Below are 15,123 nucleotides of genomic sequence, written 5' to 3' on the forward strand. Positions count from 1 at the left end.
CCATTAATATTTTTAAAAGCTGAGTAACTACTGTCGTTTAATAGAGTGTTATTAACCACAGCACTTAAATGAGTAAAAATTTCACAGTAAGAATTACATTAATTAAAAACTAAATGTCCTCAAAAATCTCCTAATAATAAAGTAATTTAATTAAAATCCAAGACAAGAGATGAGGTAGAACCGTGTGTACACTCATCACATAACATTTCTATTTTGTGTGTGTATGTATGTGTATGTGTAAAAGCTGATATCAGAAAAATAAAGGTGTGGCCATTACACTTACATATTTACCTGGAAGGAACTGTACAATATAGGCCCTTAATAATGCTGCCATTCTAAGAACAGAGATTCTGTGTTAACATGCTGTTCCTGAAATGGGAAAACCCTGGACTTGCAATTTCCAATACTTTTCTCAGTCTTGGTGGATCATAGAAAACATTTGAGAAATAATAGTCTGTTGAAGAAAGTCAACTGAGCTACAATGAACAACTACTAATAACAAAATATGCTAAAACAAGGCAACAGACATATATATCAAGTACTATACATTATGTTTTACAAATTCCTTTATTGCCAATCTTTTTAACTGATTATACTTCATATTTTGATCATGTTTTATTCACTTTTAAGGACATTGTAATCTTCTTTCACACTTTTAATTTTTGGAGTCTCTACAGCCTGTGTTGGTTAGTTTCCATAGATATTTTACTCCTATTTTGTAACCTTTATTTTCCTAAAACATGTGAGCTATTAAAAATGTTTCTGTTTTCTTTGGTTGGGGCCTCTGAGCATCATATGTGTTCAGCATGTTCAATCTCCAGTTTTTCATCTATCTTTTGGCTTTGTGGAAAGAGTATAAACATAAAGAAAGAATACAAGATTCATTAAGGAAAGTGCTTCTCCTTGAGCTATAGACTTGGAATCTATAGACTTGGGAAAATAGGTTACCATTTATTTTCCCTATTGAGAGTCTGCTAAACTATAGAAGCAGAGATTTTTAAAACAGATCACAGGTAGCTGTTCTTGTTCTAAGTTGAAATTAATCTCAGCCTTAACTGTACTGCATGAGATTGGGGACTACAGAAAAGGTTGATGCGTAAAGCACTGGATGGATATTTTTCATCTGTCATGAGGCTTGAATCCAGGGCCTAGGTGCTGTCCTTGATTTTTTGCTCAAAGCTAGCATTACACCATTTTGAGCCAAAGCACCACACTTCAGATTTTTGTTTTTGTTTGGTTTTTATTGTGAAAATAACCTTACAAAGGGGTTACAATTACATGGGCAAGGTCATGAGTACATTTCTAATCAAACATTGTTGCCGCCTCCTTTGTTTCTCCTACCATCCCTTCCCAGGTCTCCCCCACCCTTCAGGACCAAAGTTGTAAAGATCATTTTTCGACATAACATCTTGTACATGTCATTGTTGCAATGGGTCCACCTGTATCCTGATTTAAACAATTTGTTTTTTCCCTTTCCCTCCACAAATTATACCAACATCAAATACAGTGAAAACAGGGCTTATACTGTGGGGGAGGGACACACAAAGCAACAAAGAAGTCATCTTATAAATATGTTAGAAACAATAGCAAGAAAGAAAAACAATTTGAGTCCTTATCTTGGGGTTCATTTCACCAAACATCAACTTGTCTGACAGTTTTTGCTTGTCTCAGACATATACTAGTTATTGCAAATAAGGAAAACCATGGGACCTATGTTTCTTTGGGCCTGGCTTACTTCACTTAATATAATTTTTTTCCAAGTCTTTCCATTTCTTAACAAATGGGGCAATGATATTCTTTCTGATGGAGGCATAGAATTCCATTGTGTATATATGTGGTATGTATACCACATTTTCTTGTTCCGTTCATCTACTGAGGGGCATCTGGGTTGGTTCCATATCTTAGCTATGCAGATTGGGAGAAGATCTTCACTAGCCATACAATGGACAAAAGTCTCATATCTAAAATATACCTGGAACTCAACAAATTAAATCCACCAACAACAAGTCCTCAAAGAAACAACTGCCTAATAAATAAGTGGGCTAAAGACTTAAAGAGCAACTTCTCTGAAGAGGAAAGAAGGATGACCAATAAACACATGAAGAAATGCTCAACCTCCCTAGTTATAAAAGAAATGAAAATCAAAACAACATTGAGAAACCACCTCACCCCAGTTAGAATAGCTATAATCAACTCTAAAAACAGATGCTGGAGGAGATGTGGATAGAAGGGAACCTTACTGTATTGTTGGTGGGAGTGTAAACTTGTTCAACCACTTTGGAAAGTAGTATGGAGGTTCCTCAAAAGACTCCACATAGAGCTCCCTTATGATCCAGCAATCCCACTTTTGGGCATTTACACAAATGGTCACAAACAAGACCACACTAAAGCTACCAGCACAACTATGTTTATTACAACATTATTTACCACACTTCAGTTTTTGTTGGTTAATTAGGGAGTCTCACAGATTTTCTTGTCCCTGGGCTGGCTTTGAATGGAGATCCTCAGATCTCAGTCTCCTGAATAGGTAGGATTACGGGCGTGAGCCACTAGAGCCCAGCTCTACTGTCCTTTCCTTTGTCTGACATGAGTCAACTAGGCAGACTGTGAGTGTAGTTGGGCTTACATTTGATCATTTTATTTTACATATTACAGAATTAAAACCTTTTAAAAAAACATGAAAACCTTTTATAGTCTTTGTAAATGATAATATAGAAAAGGCAAGATCATCTTTGTTGAGGGACTTTCCTCATTTTGCAAACTAAGAAAGATGTCTGTAGTTGTTATCCTGAGATGTAAAACCTCTATCATCTTGATTCCTGGTTTAGCCAAAGACTGTTTCCATAGCTTACAAAGAATACTTTGGTGGAAATTAAATCACTGTAATACCTCTGTCTTATGGATGTAGTTGCCAGCTTTCAGGACTGGAATTTCTGTGCTTAATCAGAAAATCAAAATAATATCCATGCAATCCTTGAACATGGTACAGATTAAATTTCTAACAACTAGAATACATGCAAGGAAAATTGTTAAATGTTTGGCATTAGAAATCCACTAGTGAGTCTGTTTTCTAAATATACTGATCATAAGTGTTTTGTACAAGATACATTTAAAAAACAGTGTCAACATATTTTAGCCACTTACTCTTTGCTATTTTGCTCAAAATGACATGCCTTTCCAAAGTATTCGTGAAAACAAATGAAAACCAGACTTCTGCCCAGAAGCGACTTGATACAGCTTCTGGAGTTGATTGAGTGTATTACAAAACATTGTTAACACTGACCTTATTGAAACAACACCTATCAATTATTACACTATATATGTGTGCTGATGCACTATACTATATATTCTTATATGAGTTTCAGTATATTTCACTCAGCGTCAAGTGTTCAACAGTAGTGTTAGAATAAGTAAACGCTAGTATTAACTTTTTATCTATTTTTTTATTTCCTAACCTTTCTGTTCTCTGCCAATAGAAAATACATCATATTTCTCTAATAAATCAATGACATTTGTAGTTTCAGAGTCTAGGAAATGCACAACCTTTTTGAATACTTTTTCTCTCTTCAGTTTGTCGCAAACTGACGAGTTAACATACAGGTGAAAGAGAACGTTAAAACAGAAAATTTTGATATTGTAAGTAAACACCCAAACCTTAAAAAATCATTTGGATAAGTCATTTGGACAAGCCTTTGGATCAGCATAATTGATAAAGAGAAGATTAAGAATAACCATATTGTTTTAATCCATTTGCAATCTTCAAAAAGTACACTTAAATTTTAACAGAACATGCATATATTCAGGACAGAGTGCTGATTAAACTTTAAAACCTTCCATTTTATTATAATACAGAGTTTAATAGTGATATTACAAAATGCATTATATCATGAAGTCAGTAAAATTTCCATTTTTGTGAAAAAAGGCAGAATAAAGTTCTCTGACTTTATTCAAAATCCTTTTTGTTGTTTATATTTTCTAACAAGTACCATATTCAACTCACATTTATATTCTGAGGATAAATACTATTATATAATAACAGCAGGATTATAGGGATTTGGTTAAATGAAGTAGCAAAATGCACAAAAATCAGCCTTTAAAAGTGGCTTAATAGTCAATTCAAACCCACTGATGACCATTATTTATGGGTAAGAAAGGACCCTATATTCTTACCAACCTTTATACTTCTCACTTGGCATACATCCAAATTTCTGCTGTGTTAACATTTGCTCCTGGGAGGAGATGAAGGAAGAGAGTTCCATACGGTTCCCATTGGCCCAGACAGTGGAAACATCTGCTGGATTCAAGAGCAGCTTGCTGTCCCAAGTCTGCAGGGAGAGTTGATGCTTATCAGCTCTGCCATATGAATTGCTATTTCCTGTGCCCTGGGGCTAAACAAGCTAATTTAAGAAAAAAGAAGGAAGTGCACTATATGTCAAAATCTATCATTAACTAAGTAGTATATGTATTTAAAGTAGCTGTCAGGCAATTGTAAGTTATGAATTTAATACTAGTAAAAGTCAAATTAAAAAGTAATCTATTATGTTATCATCAAGTGATCATTTATATTAATGATCATTTGCATGTATTTAGAAATGTGGCTAGAGAATGAAACCTTAAACTTCACTAGTTTGCTGGTATTGTTCTTTAGTTAGATAATAATTATCAGAAAAATAGGTAATACTTCAGTTTTCCAATGAGATCATCTTCACAGGTTGTTCTGGTCACTGTTTTTGATACTAGGATTATAAATCCAAGAGCTTAATAAATAGTTACACAATTCTGTACTCATAATTATTGAATTTTAACACATTTGTCATTTAAAAATAGTCATTCATGTTACTGCCGAAAAGCACTCAAAACATTTTTCATTTGTTCTCTAATTCCTGGATTCATCACAGTGACTTTAAATGTAAATTTTGTCACTCCAAGATTCACTAAAACTTTTTGAATTTTTTTTTACAAAACATGAAGAGAATATAGGATGCTGTTAAACAATGAGGCATAACATATAAAATGGTAGAACTAATTTTCTATTAAGATTTCTCTAAGAGGAATGTCAATAATGACAGTTTAGTTGACATTATTATGCATTCTTCAACGGACTTATTGGAAAATCCTAAGTATATATCTTAATTAGAACAATAACACTTAGCTACTATTAATATACCAGTGCAGTTATTAATTTCCAGTGCAGTTTAGAAAGTGAGAGATTTATTTGTCATCTAGCAATCCTTCTACTTGTCCAACCAACTACTCACCCACCTATCCACTTATCCATCCATCCATCCATTCATCCATGCATCCATCCATCCATCCATCCTTCATCTGTCTTTCCTACTAGATATGTTTGGTTTATGATTTCCCAAACTGTATGTAGTAACTTTAGTTTTATACAAATTATCCATAGTATTCACAACTTATTTTATATTTTATTTAGTAGTAGTCTGATATATGGAGGAAACAAATAAGAACCATGCTTAACATGAAAAGTATGAGTAATTTACTGAGATTAGAAAAGCCAAGCAGTAAAAAGCCTGTCTTTCAAAGCACAACGCCTTAAGTTCAAACCATAATATGGAAAAAGGAAAAGAAATAGAGCTAGTATGTTTGCTAATAGACATTAAAAGACTGCTTTGTCAAAACAGTACAATAAATATTGGTTTTGTGAATACAAAATGTCCAGAAAACACAACAATCAACATCCAATATTGAATTTATCCAAAGGTTAGGAGACAGATGATATATACAATGGGAACAGAGGCCATGATATTTCATGAACTGCTTCTGCATGTATGACATCATTCTTTATACAAGTCTCTTTTTCTCTGGAGTTCTTTTCAGCTTTTAGGTCTAGGTCTACTCATAAATCATCCTCTTCAAGATTTTGTCATGATTCCATCCGCTTGTACCACTATATCTCATCAATCCTGTGTACTTTATGTGTGTATGTATGTATGTATGTATGTATGTATGTATGTATGTATGTGTGTATGTATGTATGTATGTATGTATGTATGTATGTATACATACATACTTTTGTGGAACCCCTGGACCTTGAACTCAGGGCCCGGACATTGTCCATAAGATTGGGTGCTCAAGAATAGGACTCTACCATTTGAGCCACAGCTCCACTTCGAGTTTTTTAGTGAGTAATTGTAGATTAAGAGGCTCAGGGACTTTACTGTTCTGGGTGGCTTTGAACTGTGATATCAGATATCAGTCTCCTGAGTAAAGAGTGTAATAAGCCTGAACAACTGTCACCCACCTAATTTATTTTCAATTAATAATCTCATCAATGACATATTGACCCTTAATCCAGTATAGAAGAATCTATCCAGTTCTCATACCTGTATTATTCAATGTATTTATGAATTATTTAATCAAACACTGTGATTCAGCCAACCATTAACTTTGTTTTGAGAAGTTCTAAAAACAAGAAGCAAGGTCCAGGATCAGCTCATAACCCTTCCCTTACAATACTGTGGTTTAGAAATTCTGAGCCTTCTTACAAAAAAATATTTCTTTTCCTCATTATCATTTTTGAACTATACTCCCGACTAAGATTCCTACAATTTAAGAATCTTAAGGTATTTCTAAAACCTCACCTTGATTTTTTAGGTTCCTTTTAACAATTACCATTGAAATAGTCACATTAATTTTATAATTAGGTAAAAATTCAGTAATTATCCCCAAATATTTTAGCTATCATTCATTCTATTTTTACCTTTTTAACAGGTATAACACTTTTGAGCTATTTCATCTGTACTACTCTAGCCAAACTATGAAATTTCATTTCAATATTTTCCCACAGCAGTTTCCACTTGCTCTCCTAGGGTAATGTTCCCTAGATCTAATATGGCACTACAAAGGGCTTGAACATCAAAGACTGTAAACACAGACAAGATGGGTAAAATCAACATTCATGATATCTTTACGCATTCAGAAATGATCAAACACTGAAAAACACATTCTATTAACCACTGTGTTTTTACATTTTTTTTCAAAAGGGAAGCTTGTTTCTTAGGGGATATTCCAACTTGCTTCATATGTTACTACATATTGATCTACACTTAAATAATTAAGGAAACATCATTTGAACACAATGCTCATATGTTCAAAACTACATTCACACCGTTTATAAAGCAATACTTTATGTATGATGAAAAACTATGCATATTTCAGTATGTCTTATTAATGGAGTTTTTCACACCTCAGATTTATATACTATTGGTTACATTGAGAATTCCTTAATGTAAAAAGTGTTTATGTTTCTGAAAGGGTGAGTGTAATTATAAAGTTTATATAATATGCTCATGTGCTGAGGAAAAGAAACAAAATTTGTTATCTTATTTCTGTATACTTTTAAGAGACATTACTTATTTGAACGTTTATTTGAATTGGTATTTCTACCCATTCAGTGAAATATGCCTTGGAAAGGAAAATGTTTTAAACAAAATATTTATACTTATGGTGTTTCACAAAAAGTTTTTTTCTTTCAATTAAGTGCTGCACTTTTAAAAGCAAGAAGTAAAAAGAAAGTTAATGTTTTAAATGTAAGAGATTTATCAACCCAATAGCATCTGAAAGTTTAAATAAGGTATAAAGAGTGATGATATGAACTTCGTGTAACAATACTTATTACAAGCTCAAGTCTATAGTAGATAAGGACTATTTAATAGAAAGTTATTTTCAGGTTAAAATTATAAAAACAAAACCAGCTTTATTTTTGAAAGTAAAAAAAAATAAACAATGTATTTATCTACAAGGTTGAAAGTCTTTTGTTATAATAGATTAATAGAAATATAATATTTTGAGAATTTAATCTTATTTTAATCATTTTCCATTGTGTAAATATAAGAGAATAAATATATTCTTATTTTGATAACAAAACTGTTTTGTATTACCTATTTTTAATCTTTCGTATCTCATCATGGATCTTCTAATTCCATCCTATACCTGTTTCAACAATATTTTCCCTTTGGTTAAATACCATTGTATATTTTATTGCAATAAGATGATATTAGATAGAGGATGACTCTAAATTCTTTATTATTATTACTATTGTGAAAATACCATACAGAAGGGTTACAATTACATGGGCAAGGTAATGAGTGCATTTCTTGTCAAGTATTGTTGCCTCCTCCTTTGTTTCCCCTTACCATCCCTTCCCATCTCTCCCTCTACTCCTCCACCTCCCCACCCCCCCACACCAAAATTGTAAAGTTCGTTTTTCGACATAACATTTTGTACATCTCATCGTTGCCATGGGTCCACCTGTATCCTCTTATCATTTGAATTACATCTGAAGTCTCACTACCTTCTTAGCTAGGATGTTATTTGTTTGCAGTGTTGTTTGATTCTATTGACTCTTTAACAGCTCAAGGTCTGAGTGTGCAAGAATCCCTCCCACCTTCCCAGTTACATCCTTCATATCTACAGAGAAAGTGAATTCAAAGCATTGACAGAATTTGTTGAACAAATTAGTGTAGTTGAAGTATGTTGAATAAAATCCATTAAAATATAAAATATTAATTCAGAAGATAGTACATGTTATTTTAGATGAACTGAAATTATTGATGCCTAAAATGAACTGAACTTATTTATCACTGAATATATACATGATACCTACCATACTTACATATATTCTAACTTAATGCATTATTTAATACTTTATTACATTCCATAATTAGAAAGATAAAGGTGTAATCTAACTAGGAATAACTATAATTTTATTACAACAACTATATTCAATATATCAACACAATCATTTTCATAATCTATAGCAAATAGTAAAGAAAAGTAATCTTAGTGGGAAAGTAACAAAGCTCAATATAATTTTATGCCTGAAGAGTATATATTTGGGACAAAATAAAAACAAAAAAGATTAGTTTGGGGGGAGATGGGAAGGAATATTAAGGGGAAACAAAGGAGGCAATAATGCTTGATAAGAAATGTACTCATTACCTTGCCCATGTAATTATAACCCCTCTGTACAGTATTTTCACAATAAAAAAATCTTTAAAAAAAGATTGGTTTCTAAATCCAAACTGCAAATAAATTCCTTAGCTAGTGATAATCAGGCAACAACCAATTCAAATAAATATATTTTGTTCTTTCAGTTAGAATTGGTAAAAACCCAGATAAAAGCAGGTTTGAAGCAATAAAATGTCATCAAATTATAACTTTGTAATTTTTTACTGACTTGGTGATTACAACGGTGGTATATTAGAAATTAACATTTTAATAAGGTTTAATAATTTTCTTATGCCACGAAATTTTCTTTTGAAGAGTAATTAGCAATTTTATTTTCCTTGAGATTATTTAACATACAAAACATAGTAAATGCAGTATTATTTTGTAGACTATGTGAATAAACCAGATAAGACTTACTGTATGAGACAAATTTGTAGGAATTATTTTATCTCTTTTTCAACTCAGACTGAACATTTTCCCAAGAACTTCAGTTTTAAATCACTGCATCCCACTCAGTCCACGTGGTGTGTCTCTAGAAGATTGATTTTCACATGCACTGCACTATATCCCTTACCCTATCTTCTAAAGAGCCCCACCATCTGTGTGCTTCTTTCCAGAGTATTTCCTCCAGGTTGACATCTCAATTTAAAATTTAGTTATGTGATTGAGCTTCACTGTGAACCACAATGTGATTGTGGTCATAAATTTCTTTTCTCTGGAAGGCTGCCTCTCAAATGCTCATCAGTTAGCCAGTACAGCCAGGCAGTTCTAGGTCTTGCTCATTCACCCTGAAAACAGTATTCTAGAAAGATAAAATGACTTTATGCACACAAGATAATTACCATGAAAGTCTGTTTTGAAGCTACAGAGATACTTTAAGTTTATTTTTTTAATTTTATGTTGCTTGAAAGAGACAGTTTGGAGGCTATATTTAAATCATTTCTTTTGTTCTGTATATTTCCCAATTACAGTATTTGAAAATATACTTGTATATTTTCATGAGCATAGCCTCATTAATACGTGAACAATCTATCAATTTTATTTTTTCCTTCAGAGATCAAATACATTTATTAATAAATTACCATTTGAATATGTGATAAAATAAATATAATTTCTGAATAAAATTAAAATAGATGATAATAAAGACTATAAATATTTTATGTCAAAATTCAATTCTGGATATAAAGCCATAATATGTACTTTTTAATTTTTTTCTAGTCACTAATTCTTTGGAATATAAACAACTTTGTAAACTCAAGCTTGTGTTTACATTTTACATTTTGGCAGGAATAGTGAGCAGATAAACAATCATATAAAATTGACTTTGTAAGTTTAGACATGACAGAACTTCCAAATATATGTGATAATAATTTTTTTAAAAAACTAAAGTATTGTCACTTCTTGGAAAAGATATAATGCAGACATTAAACAACATTTCCTAGGATTTTACAAGTATTGCATGCAAATTGTAAAGTTATCAACTAAGAGAAATATCAAGCTGGTGATAATGCTGAGTAATGCAAACTTAGTGGAAGAAATTAAAGCAAAACTGATTTGTTGAATGACAACTATTTTGTACAAATACATAAAAATAACCATTTTCATCATTATCATCATCATCACCATCATCATCCTCATCCTTATCATCATCATCCTCATCCTTATCATTCCATTATTGCCAAAAATAAATGTAACACAATAAAATAATAGCTTATATATATGTATGTGTGTGTATTTTAAAGTATATTATGTAAAAGGCATTAACTGTACTAGCCAAGATGTCCCTCAATGGACTAAAACATCAAGAAAATGTGGCATATACATATACAATAGAATTTTACTCATCCATTAGAATTATATGTTATTTTAAAACAAATAGAAAGACCTGGAAAAAAATTGTCAAGTGAAGTACATCAGGCCCAGAGAGATATAGAATAAATATGTGCAGAACCTAAAATTAACTTGTAACTATATAATTATATAATTATCTCAATCATAAATGTGAGACATCATGCAAGTGTATACAAAGGTATTAATTGAAATATGGTTAGATTCAAGGAAGAAAGCAAAATAGTGTAATTCCTTAGAAAGGCAAAGTCAAAGTTCAATAAGTTAAATTCCAGGAGAGGGATGTAATGGTGGGGGAGAATATAGTCAAGATTTCAACGTCTATCCTACAAAATTAAAAAGAAGGAAGCAGGGAGTGAATGCTGGAGGGATGGGTTGGAGTGGTGAAAGTGGGGACACTGATTGAGATATATTTATAAACTCCCTCATTAAATGGCAATTCTTTCATACAACTATATAAAGATAGTACAGAAACAAATAAGAAAGTCTGACTTGGCTGAAATACAGTATCTCTGGTCCTGATATTCAGAGAGGAAGTATAATTGTAAATGCTACTGTAGACAGAGAAAATGGCCTTTCGCTTTGATGCTATTTGAACTGTGTTTCCTACTCGTTCGGTTCACTTTCCCTAAATCACTAAGGGGATAATCTAATGGTCATGCTATTGGTTTCCTTGTTCTGCTCTGAATCATATGGAAGAGAGGGTTGAATTTCTACAGGAATATTACGATTCTCTGGATCAGAAGCTGTGGGAGCCACTGTAATTCTGAACGAGCCTTTTGTTATGGATCACAAGCCAACAACAGAGGACTAGGGCCAAGCTTTGGGTACACAAGACATTCTGCTCCCCAAGTTGGTAGCAGAATGGGCTGCTCACAATGGCCACAGTGAACAAGAGGATCTGGTCTACAGGATTGTAACTCACGAAGCTGCCAATTTGGCACCGTTATGCTCTGATATCAGGCGCAGAAAGCCCTTCCAACCTATCCTGGCCTTGCAAGACCTTCTGCCCGCCAGCTTTGTCTCTTCTCTGCTGTGGTCTGGCAGTTGCAATGGAACACAGGTCTCCAATGTGCCTCCTGTCGCTATGGAAACTGGCTACCAGGATCTGCCTGATGGCCATGCTTACAGTGGCTGGGCATCGGGGAGGCACAGAAAGCGGGTACCAGGTGTTGTGCTTTAACAGGCAGACTGAATCCAGAAAGGAAGAAGTAGAATGAAGGAAAAATAAAAGTGTGTGTGGCAGCCTAGAAAAGTTTTCAGGCAAAGTCTAAAAGCCTGAATTCAACGACAGGGGAAACAAAAACAAAACAAAACAAACAAACAAACGACAAAAATGACCAGAGAAATCTTAAGCTTATGAAAGAACAGAGGAACATTCCAAACGTGGAAGCATCTCACAGTTATCCGTTTTCATTTTCTTTTTCTTTTCCATTTCCTTTCTCACATGATAGCACATTTACCGCCCTCCACTTAAGAATTGTAAGCCTGCATTAATGACATTGGTGCTTTTCAATCCAATAGGCTTTCGTATGCAGTATGTGTTTCAGTCCACACAGCTACTGAGCCACAACTTTCACATTAGAAGGTTATTTGTTTAGAATGCCTTCAGTAATTTAGTGGAAGTAATAGCATGCTGTGTGCACATTTAGATATATTTTTAGACTCTAATTTAAGCAACAAGAATGATCTTGAACTTCCTAAGATGCAGCTTCTTTGTATAAATACCCCAAATATTTGATGAAAGAAAAGTACAAGAGGAAAAGAAGAGAGAGAACAGAAAGAACCACAAGGGCTAAGAGCTGAGATTACTAGAAGGGATAACTCTAAAGAACAGTAGGCTTGGGGCTGGGAAGGTGGCTCAGTGGTAAAGCACTTGCCTTGCATGCCTGAGGCCCTGGGTTTGATTCCTCAGCACCACAGAAGAAAAAAAGCCAGAAGTGGCACTGTGGCCCAAGAGCACTATCCTTGAGCTGAAGAGCTGAGGGATAGTGCCCAGGCCCAGAGTTCAGGCCCCACAACGGGACCCAGAAAAAAAAAAAAAAAAAGAACAGTAGACCTCTTCATACTTCATTTAAAAATATATTGTCTAATTTTTGAGTTGGGTGTTTAAGAACAATGAACATATTTTATATCTACTGATACATTAGTCATTTGTGCTGTTCATAACAAAGATATTAGAAACAGTATGGGAAAATATTTTGCATTTAAATATGGTTCTTCAGAGAGCACACAACTTAAAACACTGAAGATACTATTTGATTCATGTGGCTTTACCTTTGTTGAATTAACTAGTTTTTTAGATAAACTTGTCAATATTCACTAAGTACAAATATACCATAATAAGAGACTTCTACATATTCTTATTGAAAATTTGCTTCTTCATTTTTTTCCACATCATGGTTCTTTTGTCATGTTTTTCTTTGTTCTGTTTTGTTTTTTTTTTTTAAATCTGATTCTTTTGTTGAGGAAGCTTTTTTGCTTATCTCCAGAAAGGAAAATATGAATGGCCCACAGTTTCAGTGAAATAGGCATATATTGTGATCATTTGCTTTAAAAAAAAATACTGAGTATAAAATACTCCCTCTCAGCCTCTATCTAGATATACCTTGGGTGATTATTGCTCTTAAGGAAGAGAGCACTCAAGATCATTGCTCCATCATTTTGTCCATGCTTAATCTTGCTCTTTGGGAGAGAGATGGAAAAAGTCATTACCCTTACTCATTACCCATTTAAGAGATAGGAAAAGTTGAATAGTATTGTTTATGGAAGTAGAGTCACACTTTAGGATCCGTGCTAAGACATGCAACTTTGTCTTCCTGCTCCCTTTCAATGAACAAGGCTGGTTTCAAGGGTCTTTCTTCAACATTTTGCTTACTCATTCTTTTGTCTCATGATATATCACCAACTCTCAAGAAAGTTAACGTGGTCATCATCTTAGAATCAGCTTCTTAAAATTTTGTTTGACAGTGAGCTAGATTCTTGGTTGTCAGATTGTGTAGGTTTGTACCAAACTTGTGATGGCACGATGGCTAGATAACAAAGGTCAACAGGAGCCAAGGTTTACTTGATTTTGGACTTCATAGGAGAAACAAGGAAATCTTTAAACCACTTCATAATAATGTTTGTATTATGAATTAATGGCATCAGTTGCTTAGTGTACTATTTAAAATCTGGAGCACTACTTTTTCAGACTATTCTTCATAAAAAGTGTTTTCACAGAAATAAACTAGCATATTTTTTTGGCAGAGCTACTTGAAAATTTGAAACCACCAGTAATAGTTAGAAATAACCTTGGCAGCATAAGAAAAACTTACACTTGAGTATCACTGTCCACAGAACTGATGAAACATAGAAACCTGTTGGAAGAATATAATTGGAATAATGATGGGTCAGAAAGGGAAAAAGTTAAGCATGTGTGCAGCAGCCCCAACAAGAGACATCAATGATAATTTTCAGTGATAGGCTGTAAATATTTAACAGCTTACTCTGTGGGGAAAATCATTGGCCTGTGGTGTTTGCCAATTTCCATGGTGAAAATACTCCCTCTGTGGTCAATTTCAAGCTATGAGCTTATGTCACTGAACACAAAGTGGGAAGAGTTACATTCAGTGGGATCTTGGGATCTGGCTCACACCAGCTCCAGCACATTGTGCTTTTACTTGAATTTCAAATGCCCTTTTATGTGTTAAAAATAGGTAGAAAGGTCCAAATGCATTTTAATTGCTTCAATTTAAACAATGTTATCATTATGTAATAGGAATTAGATTTAATATTTGCAAAGACACTCTGTGATGAAGATCTAAGAACAAGAGGGCAATAATGAAATTTTTGTCTCTTTTCTAACTATATGACTGTGGGCATATTATTTAAAGTTGCTGTGTATCATTTCATTAATCTTCAATATAAAGATGATGGCAAAATTATTATGGCAGATTAAGCCATTGGATATGGAAAATGTATTTAAAAATTTGACTAGTTACCTAGTACATCGTCAGTGTTAAAGTCAGCTACACATTCCATACATTTACAAAGTAAGAAAAGGAATTAGGAAAGTATAGAAGGGCAACATACTTAATCCTATAGAAGACTACTTATCTAAGAAGCCTTAGGTAGTGCTATTAATATTAAAAAAATGTTGAACACTGCATTTTTTTTCTTTTTGACATGAAAATCTGACATATATATATATATATATATATATATACATATATTAATTTCCTTTCTCATTTTAAGGCTGCATTGGTGTTAGCTCTCTTTCTCAACCACCATCTGCACAATATTCTTACATATATTTCTTAA

Source organism: Dipodomys ordii, unplaced genomic scaffold, assembly GCF_000151885.1.
Source record: "Dipodomys ordii isolate 6190 unplaced genomic scaffold, Dord_2.0 Scaffold73, whole genome shotgun sequence".
Taxonomy (NCBI): domain Eukaryota; kingdom Metazoa; phylum Chordata; class Mammalia; order Rodentia; family Heteromyidae; genus Dipodomys; species Dipodomys ordii.